The sequence below is a fragment of the Cupressus sempervirens genome, chromosome 6 (genome assembly GCF_028749045.1).
Source record: "Cupressus sempervirens isolate cs-2001-9-10 chromosome 6, ASM2874904v1, whole genome shotgun sequence".
Lineage (NCBI taxonomy): Eukaryota > Viridiplantae > Streptophyta > Pinopsida > Cupressales > Cupressaceae > Cupressus > Cupressus sempervirens.
Genome location: NC_143123.1, coordinates 59,075,837 through 59,092,817, shown reverse-complemented (window position 1 = coordinate 59,092,817; position 16,981 = coordinate 59,075,837).

Genomic DNA, 16,981 nt, shown 5'->3' with positions numbered 1-16,981 from the left:
ATGTTGTTGCATCAACTTGATAGATCTTAAAAAAATAGAGACTAGAGATCTTGAATTTGATGCTTGCCTTCAAATCTTGAAACCAAATTCTCAATTATAGTTCAATTATTTTCATTTTGTTTTTGGCTACATGAAAAATAGGTTTTATGGACCCAAAACCCTTTTTAGATATGAGTTATATTGATATGAGAATTAAATACCAACAATATGAAACATATATTAGAAACCCAAAATTAAATATTGACAAGAACAAAAAAAGGCCAACAAGACACTGGAAACCAACTAGGCGCCAACAGACAAACAATGACACATAAAAGAATATAAATAGAAAGTAGACAAAGTTCTTAGGAAGCTCAGTGATTTTGAGCTCCAAGTGGGACATTTTATCAATAAAAACCATGAGGTCCTCGATCTCCTGATTAAGTTTAAGAGCCTCCTCCTTCTTGGTACTAGCATAAGTCTTCTTCGCTAGTTCAACCTGACCCCTAGGAATTTTATCCTTCATCTCATCAATGTGAACAATGGCCTTCTCCCAATTTACCTATTCCAACTTTCTAAATTGGGTATTCATATGCTCTATAGAGACTTTCAAAATTTTAGGCTTTGATCCCCTATTTTCTTCAGGGAGTCTTCTACACTAGTATTCCTCCCATCCACCACCTCAAACCATTTTTCATAGTGTACCGACATTCTTCTGCATCACTCATAGTAACACATTCCACAGTATTAAATAATGAGGCATCATTACCTATACATATTTGGAGGAGAAATCCTTCTATTTTATTTTGATTTCCTTGACTTTGTGAAATACCCACATAATTTTCATTTGGAACCATCGAACATCATCCTTGGCCTCTTTAATAATACTAAAGACATCATCTTTATTGAAGTTATCCAAGGCACTAAAATCATCTCCTTCCTCAAAGTAGAGAACTATAACATTCTAAGACATACCATCAACCCTAACCTCCATAACATATGTGTCCACAACATTATGAGATAGCCCAACCAGGAGATCATGGTCACCATAGGGAAAAGAAGAGGGATAAAATATGGCCGATAAAACAACTTTCCTTTACTATCATCCCTTGGAGTTAGTACCTAGGAGAATTATTGGAATTCTCTTTATCATTATTTTCTTTAGTCTCTGAACCCTCATCATCATTGATCTCTTCCCTAGGCCATTGGTTCTCAAATCTTCTAGATTTCACTTCTTCCTACCCTTGAGCAAAAACCCTTTTAACTGTTCTTAGAAATAAAGGAGGAATAAGGAATGATGAATTTTCCTTTCCTATATAGCTCTTAAAAAACCATTATTCTTAAGGATGTCAATATACCCTTCAACATCCTTAGAATCCTCATCCTCTTCATCTCATTCTTTAGCATTCTCATCTAAATCAACCTCTTCAATCACATAACATTCCAAAATATATTTACATAATTAAGCACCATGAGGCCCTCATGAATAATTGAGTTACTACTAGGGTTGGATCTAGTATAAAAAATATTGACACAAATATAACTATACAACTAAAACATGAACTATACCCTTCTCTCCATGAGAGTAGTAATTCTTGTTGACTTTAATTAGTCTCTCTATTTCTCTCTCTCACACACATCCCCCTCCCTGGAAAATTACTTCATAATAGCATTCATAGTTTTTTAGTCTCTATAAAACTTCATACGATTAGTTGAGAGCCCAATGACCACTCCAATAACCCCTTCATCAATAGTAGCCTTCCTTCCATGGATGTTCATACTCCCATCATACCAATATTTCCTAAACATCATCATAATTTAAGGATTATGGCCACAAAACCTTTCCAAGAACCCAACGACATTACATTTCTTCAAAATCCTCCAAAAAATTAGCCTCTTCCTCTACCCATCATAAGCCATGGGCTTGAACCTTTTCCTATTTCCCCCATTCTACCAACACACCTTTACTCACTAGAAAAAGAACAAAAAATATAGAACACCATCGATAGAAGGAACTCCTATAATTGCCAAAATTGGATATTACAAGGTCAAATCCTTACTTCAGCAACTAGAAAGTGTGAAAAGGCTCAAGGCAATAATAACCATGCCTATCAATAGTACTATGAACACCAAATATAACAATGACACTATGAACTCTTAGTAATATTGGAATTAGTGGACTTAAAACCCAATTTTTTGTCTTTATGATTGAGACAGAGGATGGATTTCACATCATAATTAATGTCCATATCACCATACCATGTCACTAGAGACTTAACTCTCACCCCTTCATTAGCTAACCAATAAGTTAATTTCCATATAACCACGGGAAATCTAAATTCTCACAAATGAATTTAAAATATCGAGGAGGAATAATTTAAATTATTGATGGTCCATGAAGGTTTTCCTAGGCCTTTTAAGAAAATAATAAAAATATTAATTGCAAAATTATTAAACATTAGATTTTGCACCATTTTATGTGAGCTTTTATAGGAAATAGGCCCATAACAAGACACCACATTATCCTATAAAAATAGTACATTGAGTTCAAAGACCTTACATTAATGTCATTTAGTTAGTTTCTTATAAGTAACATACTATTGGATATTGAAATATGTACATCAAAGAAGTGACGGAACACGTGCGACCTATTGTAGATTTTTTCAATATCAACTTGTATGATGTTAGTAAAAAAATTTTCTTCCAAAGAAGAACATACAAATTAACTTAAAAATTCCCAAACATGAAGACTAAATCGATGCTAATAGTTGAGTCACTTCGCTATTGAAAAGCGTAAGTGCCCTCTAAATTTATCTAGATACATCTTTCCATGTGTGATTTACAATAAATTTGAATTTAAACAATATACATATATGCATACTTTTACCTGAAAGTACTTAAGGTTCTCTCAACATACTCTTAGGTATGGAGGAATGCTTTTAGAGATTATAATAGAAATTAAAGAGAATCAAGAAACAAAAAGTCTTCTAGGTCCTTCAAACTTGAAAAAGAAAGAAATTAGGGGAACTGAAATAAATACTAAGAAAAAATGTTAATTTGAAATCAATAGTAACCAATATCACTGAATAATTGATGTAACAATCCACAAAGTCTTACACTAAAGTTTAAACACATATAGTTCTAAACTATCCAATGTTTAGATATACATATGTCTTTTCCATCTGGCCCAAAATTAAAAATGAGAAAATCAAATTGCAAAATCTTCCGTTCTCTTTAATAACTTTCCCCCTCAAAGTAAAAATTCTCTTTCTTGCTATAGCACACCTTCTCCAATCTAGAAAAGTGGAACCCTTCACCATTTGATGCTTTCACAATATAAAGGAATGAATGAACTATATTCAATTTTCATAATTGAATCTTGAAATAAAAGCTTTTACATGTTTGTTGGCAATCTCTATCCTTTAGTATGTTTACCCCTTTGAATCATCATATAAGGGAGTAAAACAACTCAATATCATCTTATGTCAATAGGTGGAAACTTTCTCTATTCATGTGTCCCTTCAAGATTAGTCACCATTGCTTAAAATGTCGCATGTGCAAGAATGAGAATTGGCTCGGGCTCTTTTATATTGCCCATTTGAATCACCTATGACATATGCTATTCATATTGGAATATTGTAGTGTATAAATAATCACCTACGACATCTTTCAACTCATATTTCAACAAAGTTGATATGAATACACAATATGTCTCATTATATTGTTTGAGCTTTATTAGAAATATTGATCTGAGATGAACCTTGGAGGAGAAAATCAGTTTGCTTCATCACCAAATTCCCATCCATGGACACCTGTCATTATTTGATTTTGAACATTATAGAGTTCAATTTGCCATATAAAATTATCAAGAAGTGCTTTCATATGTGAACAATTATGCTTTTCTCTGGTAAATGTTACCACCATGGATGATCATGACAATCAAGCTTCCTCGGCATAATTCAAAGAGCACCTTTCTCAATGACTCACCATATTAACATACAATCAATGTATGAAATGAGATGTATTTTATTTTCAAATTTCCTTGTTTTGATTGACCATCTGAGTGTCTCCATTCTCAAGTACATATGACATATTAGTAATCGCTCAAACTATGTCAATGGAACATTCACCTTGGATCGGGCTCCTTTTAAGTTTATGTTCAGCTTTTGTCCATGGGGTATTCCATCAAATAGTTCAACTACGATTTTAGTGCTCTGACTTGTTGGATTCAATGAAATTTGACTCCCATGTATCATTTATTGAGATGCTTTATGAATGATCTTTAAACCAATGAAGTTGTACTTTTAGACTTTTCGATTGAATCACTTATAATCTAAAACATAGAAGTTTCTAGACAAGAACTCTGAATCACTACACTTTTGAATTGAACTTGGATTATGTATTATGAATCTTCAAACTTTTAAGCCCTTACTAGTTTTTTTGGATCCAAACTTGAACTGAACATCTGAACCCATGAAACTCTTTCTATCAATTGAACCAAAAGTACTTAACAACACCTAGAATTTGAATGTTGCACTTTGAAGTCACCAAGTTTGCCTATGATATTGAACCTATCAAGTCTTCAAACTGAATTCCAAATATCTAAACCTATGAATCCACTTATGCAAATTGAACCACTTCAAACCTCTTTGTACTTAGTTTCAAAGAGGTTCAAGACCATAAACTTGAAAGTTTACTTTCGGGGTCTATATGGGTACCAACATATGACAATGGTTTTGCAATATGTGTGCAAATAAGGGTAATTTATGGTGGATAAATGACCAACATAGGCTCTATGTTGATAAGGTGAATGTAAATGGGTTCTAACATATTTATGCTAAACTATGAATATCAGGGTAAACTTTAAGAAAGCCACCTCAAAACAAAGATATAAAATATTGGCGAACCTTTCATTATTTTGAAAACACAAAATTATTTCTATTAGCGAACCTCTCAATTTTTTATTTTAAATATGATTAATGTTGGTGATTATTTTAAAATCATAATTTTTTTGTATAAAATATTTATGAATCTCAATAATAATAGGAAGTTTATTAATCACCATGGAATATTACAATTCGAAATTGAACTTTTTTTACCTCATGGAATATTACAAGGATCGTTACATATACTTTAAATCAATAGTAAAAACTAAATATTGGTGATATATCCTTAAAGTAGCTAATAATTATGACAATTATTGGTGAGTTCAATTTAATTTCTCCAATAATATATAATATTTAGGTGACTCAAATCTAAGCATGTATCCAATATTGTGGCGAATATTTGAGTTTAAAATTTTTAATAAAATAAATTATTGAGCGATTTTAAATATTCTAGAACTAAATTTTATAAAACTATGGTAATTTAGGTTGTATCAAATCTTAAATTATTAGCCAAATTACTAGCCAAAAAATTCTAAAATTAACCAATTTACGAATATTAGCCACTAAAAAATACCTTGATGAATATTAATAGGCAAAGCTGACTTAAGACCTCAATATTTAGAAGGGGAGTACAATCAATTAAAGGATGTCTACTTTGACAAAATTAAGGCTATGAGAGCTGATGTGTGTGTTCTTTGAGTTATATCGTAAGGAGAAATATATATTGACTTTGATCTATTTGCAAATGGGTACTTCAGCAGTCCTTGAAAAATGATTCCATATGACATAAGGTCTTTAGGGGAGGAAATCAAGTGGGCATAACTCCAAATTTGTGGGGGTACATTCTTAAATGGTTAAACTTCTCTCTTCACTAGCTTCAAATAAGGCAATACTAGGTGTTACATGACATGAAAGCGAGAAAAAAATGTTAATTTGTATTAAATAAATAATAAATCTTTGAATCATGAGTTAAATGAAGTGAGAGGGTTGTGTTATGTATCTATTTAGAGAAAATATTGTGTTGGTTTCAAGTGATTTTATGTACTTGTAAAAATTAATCGTAGACATATAAGACTTTGTGTTTATATTCCTTAATTAGTTAGTTGTGATCTATTTATTCTAAGTTAGGATCCACTCTTTGAATTATATCGCAATGAACATGGTACATGTACCAAATTTTATAGCTACGAATAGAGTAAGAGCCTTGCAAGGGCATACATAGAGCTTGTATACCTTTGATACATAGGCCACCCTTCTACATTTGGGTTGATCACTAATGGAAATGCCATGACTTATCTAATATAAGCATATTTGTGTTCAATATTAGTACTTAGTGAAGCGGCACATGATGCTAGTGGAATGTTAACTATACAACATTGATAGATAGATGTATTTTATTAGGGCATGTGGGCCTTGAGGCTAGTTGTATGTTGCCAATCCATTCCTCATGTTACTCTAGAGATGTGGAAAAATTATTTTAGGCACATGGGCCATGGGGCTAGTTGGATGATGATATTGAATATCTAATGTACACTATAGAGTTGGATGATTTTTCCTCATTAGCCTATGGGACTTGAAGAGGAATCTTGTAGGGAAAGGGACCACCTTGTTTGCTTAGTCATCCAATGGACTACGAAGAAGTGAGTTTCTAATGAATACTATATATAGGTAACAATTTATACCAACCTCATAGTATAGTTTTGTGTATCTTGATGTGGAAAAGCTATACTTGAACTTGTTGGGATGATGATGGGCACTTAGTATAGTCAGAGATACATTGAATCCTATTCATACTTTCTCAATTGTGTAGAAGATTAGGGAAAATAATGTGACCCATGATGTAGTGAAAAATGCTCCATTATTCATTTTATATCTATAACGTACTATAAACATGTGATAGTTAATTACTTTGGATGCTTTAGTATCTCATTGTGAAAAATTTAATCATTATTTATATGATGTATGTTAGATCTAGTCACTTTTTATATGTGATGTACACTAGAGCTAGTCACTGGGCATGTATCATGTATTGGAGCTAGTCATTATGTATTTAACATAAGCTAGAGCTAACCATTTTTTGTATAAGATGCATGGTGGACCTAGTCATTTTGAATGAAGTATAGTAGATCTAGTTAATGTGTATATGCGATGTAAACTAGACCTAGCCAACGTGTATATGTGATACATGTTGGAGCTATTAATTACATATATGTAATATGTATGAACTAGTTAATAGACTAAGCTTAATTAATAGTCACAAGTTAAAGAGAGATAAATTATAAAAAAAGAGAGAATAAACTATAGGAATGAACTAGGAAGTGTTTGATTTCCCCCCGAGTGGATATGTAGGCAAGATCACCAAGAATTGACCTTCAATGCATAAGTCTAGGGTTACTTCTATTACCTTGAGATATTATCACCTTTGCGTGTACACATAATGTTAATGTTTGATAACTTTAGTCGGATAAACCTCTGTGTGTGTGCGTGTGTTTGTGTTCTTTATATTGAGACATAAGGTCATTGTTATATGAGAAAAATTAATATAATAATATAATAATGTATATGAGATTAAATTTATTATTATTAATAATTATCTAATTAATGAAAAAACATGTTCCATGAAGGGACATGTCTATTCATGGCCAATTCTCTCTATAGATAAATCTAAGAGGATGTTGCATTTGGAACACACATATCAATATGGAAATGCTTAGTACATTTGCAATAGTCCTTAGAAAAATAACATGGTATCAGAATCAGGTTGCAAATGTAAGAATTTCATAGACAACATAGTGAAAAGGGATTAGCACAAAGGATAGGGAACCAATTTTCCATTGAAGTTGGATTATAGATTATTATTAAATATTTGAACTTTGTCTTGTGGCAAGAGATAATCATAAATACATTATTTTATGACAATAATAAATGCATGTTCCCTTCCTTATAATCTTTTTCCATTTTGATGGTAACCTAGAGTTCCTTCTATGGACTATATAAGGGGAATCATGGTATTTTTAGGATAGTCTGTTACAAGTTTATTTTATATAGATGCCCTATCCGGGAGTGCTCTTTTGCAAAAAAAATTATCATGAAAATCATTCTTCACCTAGAAGTCCTTTCAGTTTGGAAACCGTATATATTTCTCTAATGAAAATCTTTCATATCATATGTGAAGCTCTATATTTGGAGTGTGAAATATATTTTTTAGGCTCAACTTTTGTGGCATGGCATGAGCTTAGTATTGAAAAGGGATTAGCACAAAGGATAGGGAACCAATTTTCCATTGAAGTTGGATTATAGATTATTATTAAATATTTTAACTTTGACTTGTGTTAGGAGATAATCATAAATACATTATTTTACAACAATAATAAATGCATGTTCCCTTCCTTACAATCTTCTACCATTTTGATGGTAACCTAGAGTTTCTTCTATGGACTGTATAAGGGGAATCATGGTATTTTTAAGATAGTCCATTGCAAGTTTATTTTATATAGATTCCCTATCTGGGAGTGCTCTTTTGCAAAAAAATATTATCGTGAAAATAATTCTTCACCTAGAAGTCTGTTTAGTTTAGAAACTATATATATTTCTTTGATGCAAACCTTTCATATCATATGTGAAGCACTATATTTGAAGTGTGAAATATACTTTTTAGGTTCAAATTTTGTGGCATGGCATGAGCTTAGCATTGAAGAATTCATTTGGTTGTGGACAGTAATAAGGGATGCATATGAGCCACAATTTCAAAATCTTAAACCACTTCTAATGAAAAACTTGCAAGACATATTTTGGACTGCCGCACCATTGGCTGGGACTAATCCCTCTCAAAAGAGATAGTTGTGTATTGAATACTAAGTTTATTGCATTAAAGCTATTTGAAAGTGATTAATTATTAATTATTATGATATCGCGATAAAGTAGATTGGTGTTTCTTTGGTAAAAATTGATTGTTGTTATAATCACAATTAACCATCATACTAGGGAGCATACATTAAGGTTTCATTTTACATAAGCTATGGTAATTACATATCAAAACAATGTGATAAGATTGCTATAGATTCTAGATAATCATTGAAGTGTATATTCAAGTAGTTAATGTTGCATATAATGTAGAGATGATAATTTAAGAGAAGAGGTCTAACAGTCAAAAGGAATCCATGAATGAAACTAGGGGACATACATATGTCACATAGGGGTGCCACATGGATAAAGGTAGACCCACTACAAGGTAATAAAAGTGGGGTTAAGATGAAATAAGAAAGGGACATTCCTGCGTCATGGAGGATATAGGATCAATAACAAGGTGGAGTCCAATACATTTTACATCTATATGCCTTCTAGAGACTTTCTAAGGATTCAAGATGAGAACTTGAAGGTTATTCAATGCAAGTCATGGTGGATTGGACTGAAAACATTACAATTAACATCAAAACATTTCAAATTTGATAGTTCTAACTAGGGACATAACAATGGTATTAAAAGATAAGTATTTATAATTAAGTATTTAATTTATCTATAGTATCTCTTATTTTGTACTTCTATATGTACTATAAGAGCTATTTTCCTTGATCTTTTCTCTCTTTGAGGATGCTCTTGTAGGAAGAGGGAGATTGAGATTTAGAGGGAGCCTAACATTTCATAAGAGGCAACCTTGAAAGAGAAGGAACATATAGAGGATGTGATTTAGTCAAAATTTGGCGATCTCGGTCTTATTGATTAAGAGGGAGTAAACCATGTTGAGATAGATTCTCCAATGATCAATAAATAGTAGTAGTCAAGAGGACTATGATTCATGAATATACCTTATGGTTATGTGATTTTAATGGGCCTACCTCCTGTGTACATCATGAGAAAGTGACAACTTCCAAATGATGTCACTTGTATTTGCATAAGTTACCATAAGGTGACAATCTCATGATAACTTGTATTATGAGATCAACCAAATTAAGTATATGGAAAATGTCTTGTATCTCAACATCCTAGAAGGCTATTACTCAAAGAGTACTTGGTGAATATCATTGATATTCTGGGAGGAAAATACTTTTGATATTAGATGTAATATCAAAACCTTTTGAGTACTTGGTGAATATCATTGATATTTTGGGAGGCCAATACTCTTGATATCAAATTTTTTTGACTACTTGGTGAATATCATTGATATTCTGGGAGGCCAACACTCCTGATATCAGATGTCAAATCAAACCTTTTTGAGTACTTGGTGAATATCATTGATAGTCTGGGAGGCCAATACTCTTGATATCAGATGTGAAATCAAACCTTATATGGGTACTTGGTGAATATCATTGATATTATGTGAGGCCAATACTCTTGATATCAGATGTGATATCAAATCTTAATTGTGTATTTGGTGAATATCATATGTTGATATTCTGGAAGACCAATATTCATGAAATCGAATATGATATCCAATGGTGGAAATATTTTGAGATGTCAAATTGATACCTTAAAACTGTTATTTGTAATATAACATTGAATTATAATTAATTCTTATGTTTTTATCCTTCTAAGCTAAGAGGGAGTCTTAATGTTTGATAGCTTCATTTGAATAAACCTATATATAATTATATATGAGATATTATATGTGTGTGTATGTGTGCATGCACGTGTGTTCTTTATATTGAGATATAAGGTCATTATTATATGAGAAAAAATTATATACATATATATCTCTTCATATCAACGTGAGATAGGATTCTATACTCTACATATAGCCTACCCGCTAGGGGGCCCCATGAGTATATAGGAAGTAGTAGACCCCCATGCAAGCAAAGGACAATTTTAATGAGATTAAATTTGTTATTATCATTAATTATCTAATTAATGAATAGGCATTACCTATGAAGGGACATTTCTATTATCTTTATATATAAATCTAAGAGGGTTTTACATTTGGAACACACAAACCTATGATAATGCTTAATACTTTTGCAACAATTCTCAGAAAAACAACACAAAGTAATCAAGTGAACACCATAGTGTTGGAAATATAAGAGTAACTGAAAGGGGAGGGGTGAATTAGTTACCACTAAAAATTTTCCAAATACCTTAGATTTCAAAATAAACTTCTTTTTAACTCACAACTTGGTTAGAGCTAGATATTTATTGTAACTCAGTTAACAAAACAATCTTAAGATAACAATGTGCATTAACCTTTAGTAACTTAGTTACAAAAAGATAAAGAAATAAGAAAATAACATCAACATGATGTGAGACACCAAGATTTAACATGGAAACCCAATTTGGGAAACCATCAATGCAACTAGTTACAACTTTTCACTCATCTGAAGTGAGCTCTATTAGAAGCCAACCTTGTTCAAGGTTACAAAACACATTCTTAGGTGTGATCTTGCTAAAAGAATTATATCACCTTGTTAGGAGTGGAATTGTTAGAGGTCATAAGACACTTCAATCTAGAAATGCCACCTTGTTAGAGGATTTACAAAATGACTATTAATTCATTTCTATTAAGAGATTTCTTCACTACTACAATTGTTAGAGAGTAACAATGATTGATTTGATTGATGCAACAATTAAATTGAAAATTCAAATCACTACTTAGGATTATCCTCTAGATCCTTCCTTACTAGAATATTCTTTGTATCTCATTGGATACTCTTCTCTAAATCATATATCCTTCTTTATTCACATCTTATCTTCTACTCCACTTTCTCATCTTTCAATCCACATCTCGAACTTTCATATATATGAAATCCAATGTCACGTTGGCTTAAATAAAATTTCAAATAAAAAAATAACATCCACTAAGTTGGCTTGCATAAACCAACTAATAAATAAAACTAATCTACTATAGGTCGGCTAAAACTGGGTCACTCAGTTACCATTGAGTTCCTTGGTAATCGACTTGACTTGGTTTACATTGAACTCCTTTGGTAACCATCCTAACTTGGTTTACATAGGAATACCTGAACATGCTTCTTCTGAACTTATGCTCGGCCGATACTAGAGTCTTCTGAACTTGGTTCCAATTGGAAATGCTTGGTTAGAGTATAAAATTTGTGTAACATCAATGACAATATACAATTGAATAATTATTATCAACAATCTCCCTCTTTGGCATTGATGGCAACACAACATGTCATTAAGCATAGAAAACTTAGAGCAATCAAAATGATTAATAAGATTTGATAATATCCTTAGTTTCATTTTGATTCTTCATCCATCCATAAGAACTCCCTCTACCATTTTATCTTCAGACTCCATCACATCAAGTTCTCCCTCTTGGAGATTACTTTCTCTAATTCTTCTATGATTACATAAATCTCTCTCTTAATGAATATATGACATTATTCTCTCCCTCTTTGATATCAAATGCAAAAGACTTGACATAATGATTTTATGATCTAGCTGATGTACAGATTCATATGCAATGAGCTTTAACTTATTTGCATCAATTTGATAGATTTTCATATTAGTTTTTCTGATACATCAACAATCTGTACTCTAGTGAGCATAAGGGAATGGCCCCTAGCTTTCCTCTTAGATACAAAAACGTATCCTTAGGTAATGGTTTGGTAAATATGTCAACAACCTGCTCCTTTGTGTTAACATATTCTAATTTGACTTCTTTGTCTTGAACTAATTCTCTTATAAAATGATACTTCATTGCAATGTGTCATGTCTTGGTGTCCATCACTAGATTTTTAGATATATTGATTGAACTTGTATTGTCACAATAGATAACCACTAGATCCTTAATATCTTCCTTCATTTGTAATAATTTTTTTTTAATCCATATTATGTTGGAGCAATTAACTACTACAAAAACATATTCTACTTCTATTGTAGAGTGAGGGATGTGATTATGCTTTTTGTTTGTGCAAGACACTAGCCTCTTTCCAAGAAAGAATGCTCCTCCACTGGTGCTCTTCTTGTCATGGATTTAAACTGAAAATTTCCTCCTTTCTTGTACTATAGACCACAATCTTGAGTACCTTTTAGATATCTCATAGTTATTTTGATTTTCATCATACAATTTTCTCTGGGATTTGCAGAGAATCTTGCAACTATACCAACTGCTAGTGTAATATCAGCTCTTGTATGAACAACATATTGAAGTTTTCCAATCATAGATCTATAAGTAATTTTATTTACGTCTTTTGAATCATCATTCTTGGATAGTTTTTGTCCAGTAGACATAGGTATTCCAATTGGTTTGGAATCTTCCATTCCAAAGGTCTTCAATATCTCCTTGACATATTTTGATTAAGTAATGTAAATGCCATCCTTCATTTGATGAAATTGTAAATCAACAAATAATTTTATTTCTCCAAAAATTGACATTTCAAACTCTTTCCACATTTCTTTAGAGAATGACTTTCATAAGTCATCATGACTTGTAAATAGGATATCATCCACAAATATTTTTGCTAACAAAATCTTGTTCTATGGTCCCTCTTTAATAAATAGATTGATATTATCATTTGTTCTTTGAAAGCCAATCTTTATCAGATATCCATGAAGTCTCTCATACCATGATCTAGGAGCTTGCTTCAAACCATATAAATCTTTGTGTAGCTACCATACCATGTCTCTTTTATTTGGATCAACAAAACCTTCATGATGATCAATGTAGAATTCCTCTTCCAGAATTCCATTCAAGAAAGTTGATTTTACATCCATTTGATACACTTTGAATCCTTTAAATGCAACATATGGAAGTAGTATTTAGACTACTTTGAGTCTAGCAACATGAAAAAATGTTTTTCCATAGTCTATGCCTTCTTCTTGAGCGCATCCTTTGCACACTATCCTTTCCTTGTTCCTTGATAATTCACCATTTTCATTCAATTTTCTTCTAAATATCCACTTTGTACCAATTATATTTTTTTTCCTTGGGTCTAGGAACAAGGTTCCAAGTATTGTTCCTTTCAATTTTCTCAATCTCTTCATTCATTGCCTCAATCTAACTTTCATTATTCAATGCATCTTTAACAATTCTAGGTTAAAATTTAGTAAGAAAACATGTACCTTTTAGTTTGTTCCTTCTCATTATGCCTCCTATCTAATCTCCAATTATTTACTTAGGTCCATGATGTCTTCTGACATATTTAGAAAGTACATGTATCTTACTTGTAGATTCTGGATTGGATTCACTTAGCTCACCATGCTCAAAGGTTAAATGAATTTCCAGATTCTGTTATGTTTCTATTGTCTAAGACTCGGTTCCCACATATTGTGACTTAGGTTCCTCTATCTATAGTTGGTTTGAACTATCTCCAACTTGGGTTGCACTTGCTGCAACTTGGTTGACACTGAATGTAAGTCGGTTGACACTTCGGACTTCGATGGGGTAATTTGTTGAACATTGAGTAGAGTATCAGGCTCAAATTAAACAAATTTTCTATAATCCTCATATTTCTTTCTACTTTTTTCTTCATTCTTTTTTGCAAACACATCAATTTTTACATGCACACTTTCTATAACCTTGTGAGTAGCAAGATTCAAACATTTATATGCTTTGCTCTTGTTAGAGTATCCTAGGAAAATGCCTTCATCACTTTTCACATCAAATTGTCCTTTCCTTATCTCTTTTAGGATATAACATTTTCTTCCAAATACTTTGAAATAATAGATATTAGGTTTATATCCATACCATAATTCATAAGGTGTTTGATCTATACCTTTCTTTAGTTGAACTCTGTTCAAGGTGTGAACTGATGTGTTGATTGCTTCCTTTTAGTATTTGGTTGCAACATTTTTCTCTATCATCAGTGTTCTTGCACAATCCATGATGGATCTATTTCTTCTTTTTACTATGCCATTTTACTGAGGTATACTACGTGTTGATACCTATCTTTTGATTCCTCTCTCATTGTAGAATTTATTAAATTCATTAGAGATGAATTCTCCTCATCTGTTTGATCTTAGGCATTTTAATTTCTTACTTGTTTCTTTCTCAACTCTAGCCAGATACCACTTGATTTTTTGAAAAGCTTCATATTTATCCTTCAAGTACATTATTGTCATCATCCTTGAATGATAATCAAAAAACAAAATGAAAAATTTGTCTCCAATATAGCTATCTATACCTATTGGTCTACAAAGATCTGTATGAGCTAGTTCTAGAACTTCTTCAATATTGAAATTCTTACTTTTGAAGCTAGTTTTACCCATCTTTCCAATTTGACATTGTTTACATATGGCCATTTTAGGTTTCTTCAGATTTGGAATACCTCTTACTCTTTTTTTTCTTATAGTAACCATATTATCAAAGTTTTCATGAAACATCCTTTATGCCACAACCAACTTTCCTCTACTTGTGCCAAAAAGAATGAACTATCAGTGAGATCTAGATAGAATAGATTACCTTTTGTTTGATTGCTAGTTCTAACTAGGTTTTCTTTACCTGAACTATTAGTGAGATCTAGATAGAATAGATTACTTTTTGTTTGATTGCTAGTTCTAACTAGGTTTCCTTTACCATCTAGAAGCCTAACCTTCCCATTCATGAATTCTACCTTGAAAGCAATGTTGTTTAGTTGTGCCACACTTGGAAGATTATGTCTTAGTCCCTCAACCTAGTAGGCATTATCACCTTTGACTCCATCAATCAATGCAATGGGAAGTTTTCCCTTCACATAACAATGTGATAACATGGTTCATTATTTCCAAATTTAACAGTTCCACCATCAAAGTTCTCCAAGTGTTCAAACTTAGTTTTATCACTAATCATGTGATGAGAACAACCACTATCTATTATACATGTGTCATTCTTCCTAACATGAGAAATAAGTGCCATCTTTTCATTATCCTCATCATCTAATTCATCTTTAACAGAAATATAGACCATTTCATCTTCATCATTACTATCAAAATCTTTAGCAATATAACATGATTTCTTACCTTTGTCTTTGTAGTCTTTTTAGCTCTTGATATCTTTCTTGCCTTTGAACTTGCTGGATTTTCTGTCATCTTTACTTTCCTTGTTTGGACACCTTATATCTATGTGGCCAAATTCTTCACAAGAAAAACAAATCAATGGAATTTTGTCTTGATATTTACCTTTTCCTTTTGGTAACCTTCTTGCAAGTAGGGCTTTGATGGCTTCAAGGTCATCATTAGATTCTTCTTCTTCTTCACTGTCAGATTGTTTTCCTTTTGAGTTTCCTCCCTTTCTACCAAGGGTTAGTTTGGATTTGAATGCTGATTCTATGTTGTGAGATCTAGGAAGATAGTTATCAAAGTTATCCAACTCAAAATATATTAACCTTCCCACTAGTGCATCCAAAGTTATATCATTTTTGGGATCACATCTCATCTCTTGAATAGCTAAAACTCTAATTGCATAAATAGGAAGAAGAGTTCTTAATACTTTGTTGACCACTGTTGCATCTTCAATTATTCCTCCTAAAGCTCTGATTGTAGTCACACTTGTTTTGGTTCTCTCACTATATTTTGCAATGTTTTCATCTTCTCTCATCTTCTTTTGATTAAACTAGCCTCTTAGACTTTCTACTTTGGCTCTCCTCACATTGTCATCTCCTCCATAGATCTTTTGTAGTTTGTTCCACATTCCATAAGTAGTAGGACAATCTTTGACTTCATCAAATTTAGCATAATTGAGAGCATAAGCAATGTCAATCATCATTGTGTTGTGATTATTTTTATCTACCATTTGCTCCACAATCTAAGGATCAAAAGACACCTAACACATACCGGTTCTCTAGGAATTTTAGGCCTCTATCTCCAACGGTTCCCAAATGAAGCTTCATGAGTTCCTACCATGCTTTGAAGTTATCTTTGTTCAACTTAGGAATCTCTCTTCTATAAGACATCTTGATCTTTAGCTTAGGTCCTTGAAACCTTTCTTGTAAGAACCAAGATCTGATACCAATTGTTGGAAATATAAGAGGAGTAACTGAGAGGGGAGGGGTGAATCAATTGCCATTAAAATAATTCCAAATCCCTTAGATGTCAACACAAACTTCCTTTTAACTCATAGTCCGGTTAGAACTAGATATTCACTGAAACCTGGTTAGCAAAGAAATCTTAAGATAATGATGTGCATTAACCTTTAGTAACTTAGTTGTAGAAAGTTAAAACAATAAGAAAATAAAATGAACACATGAGAC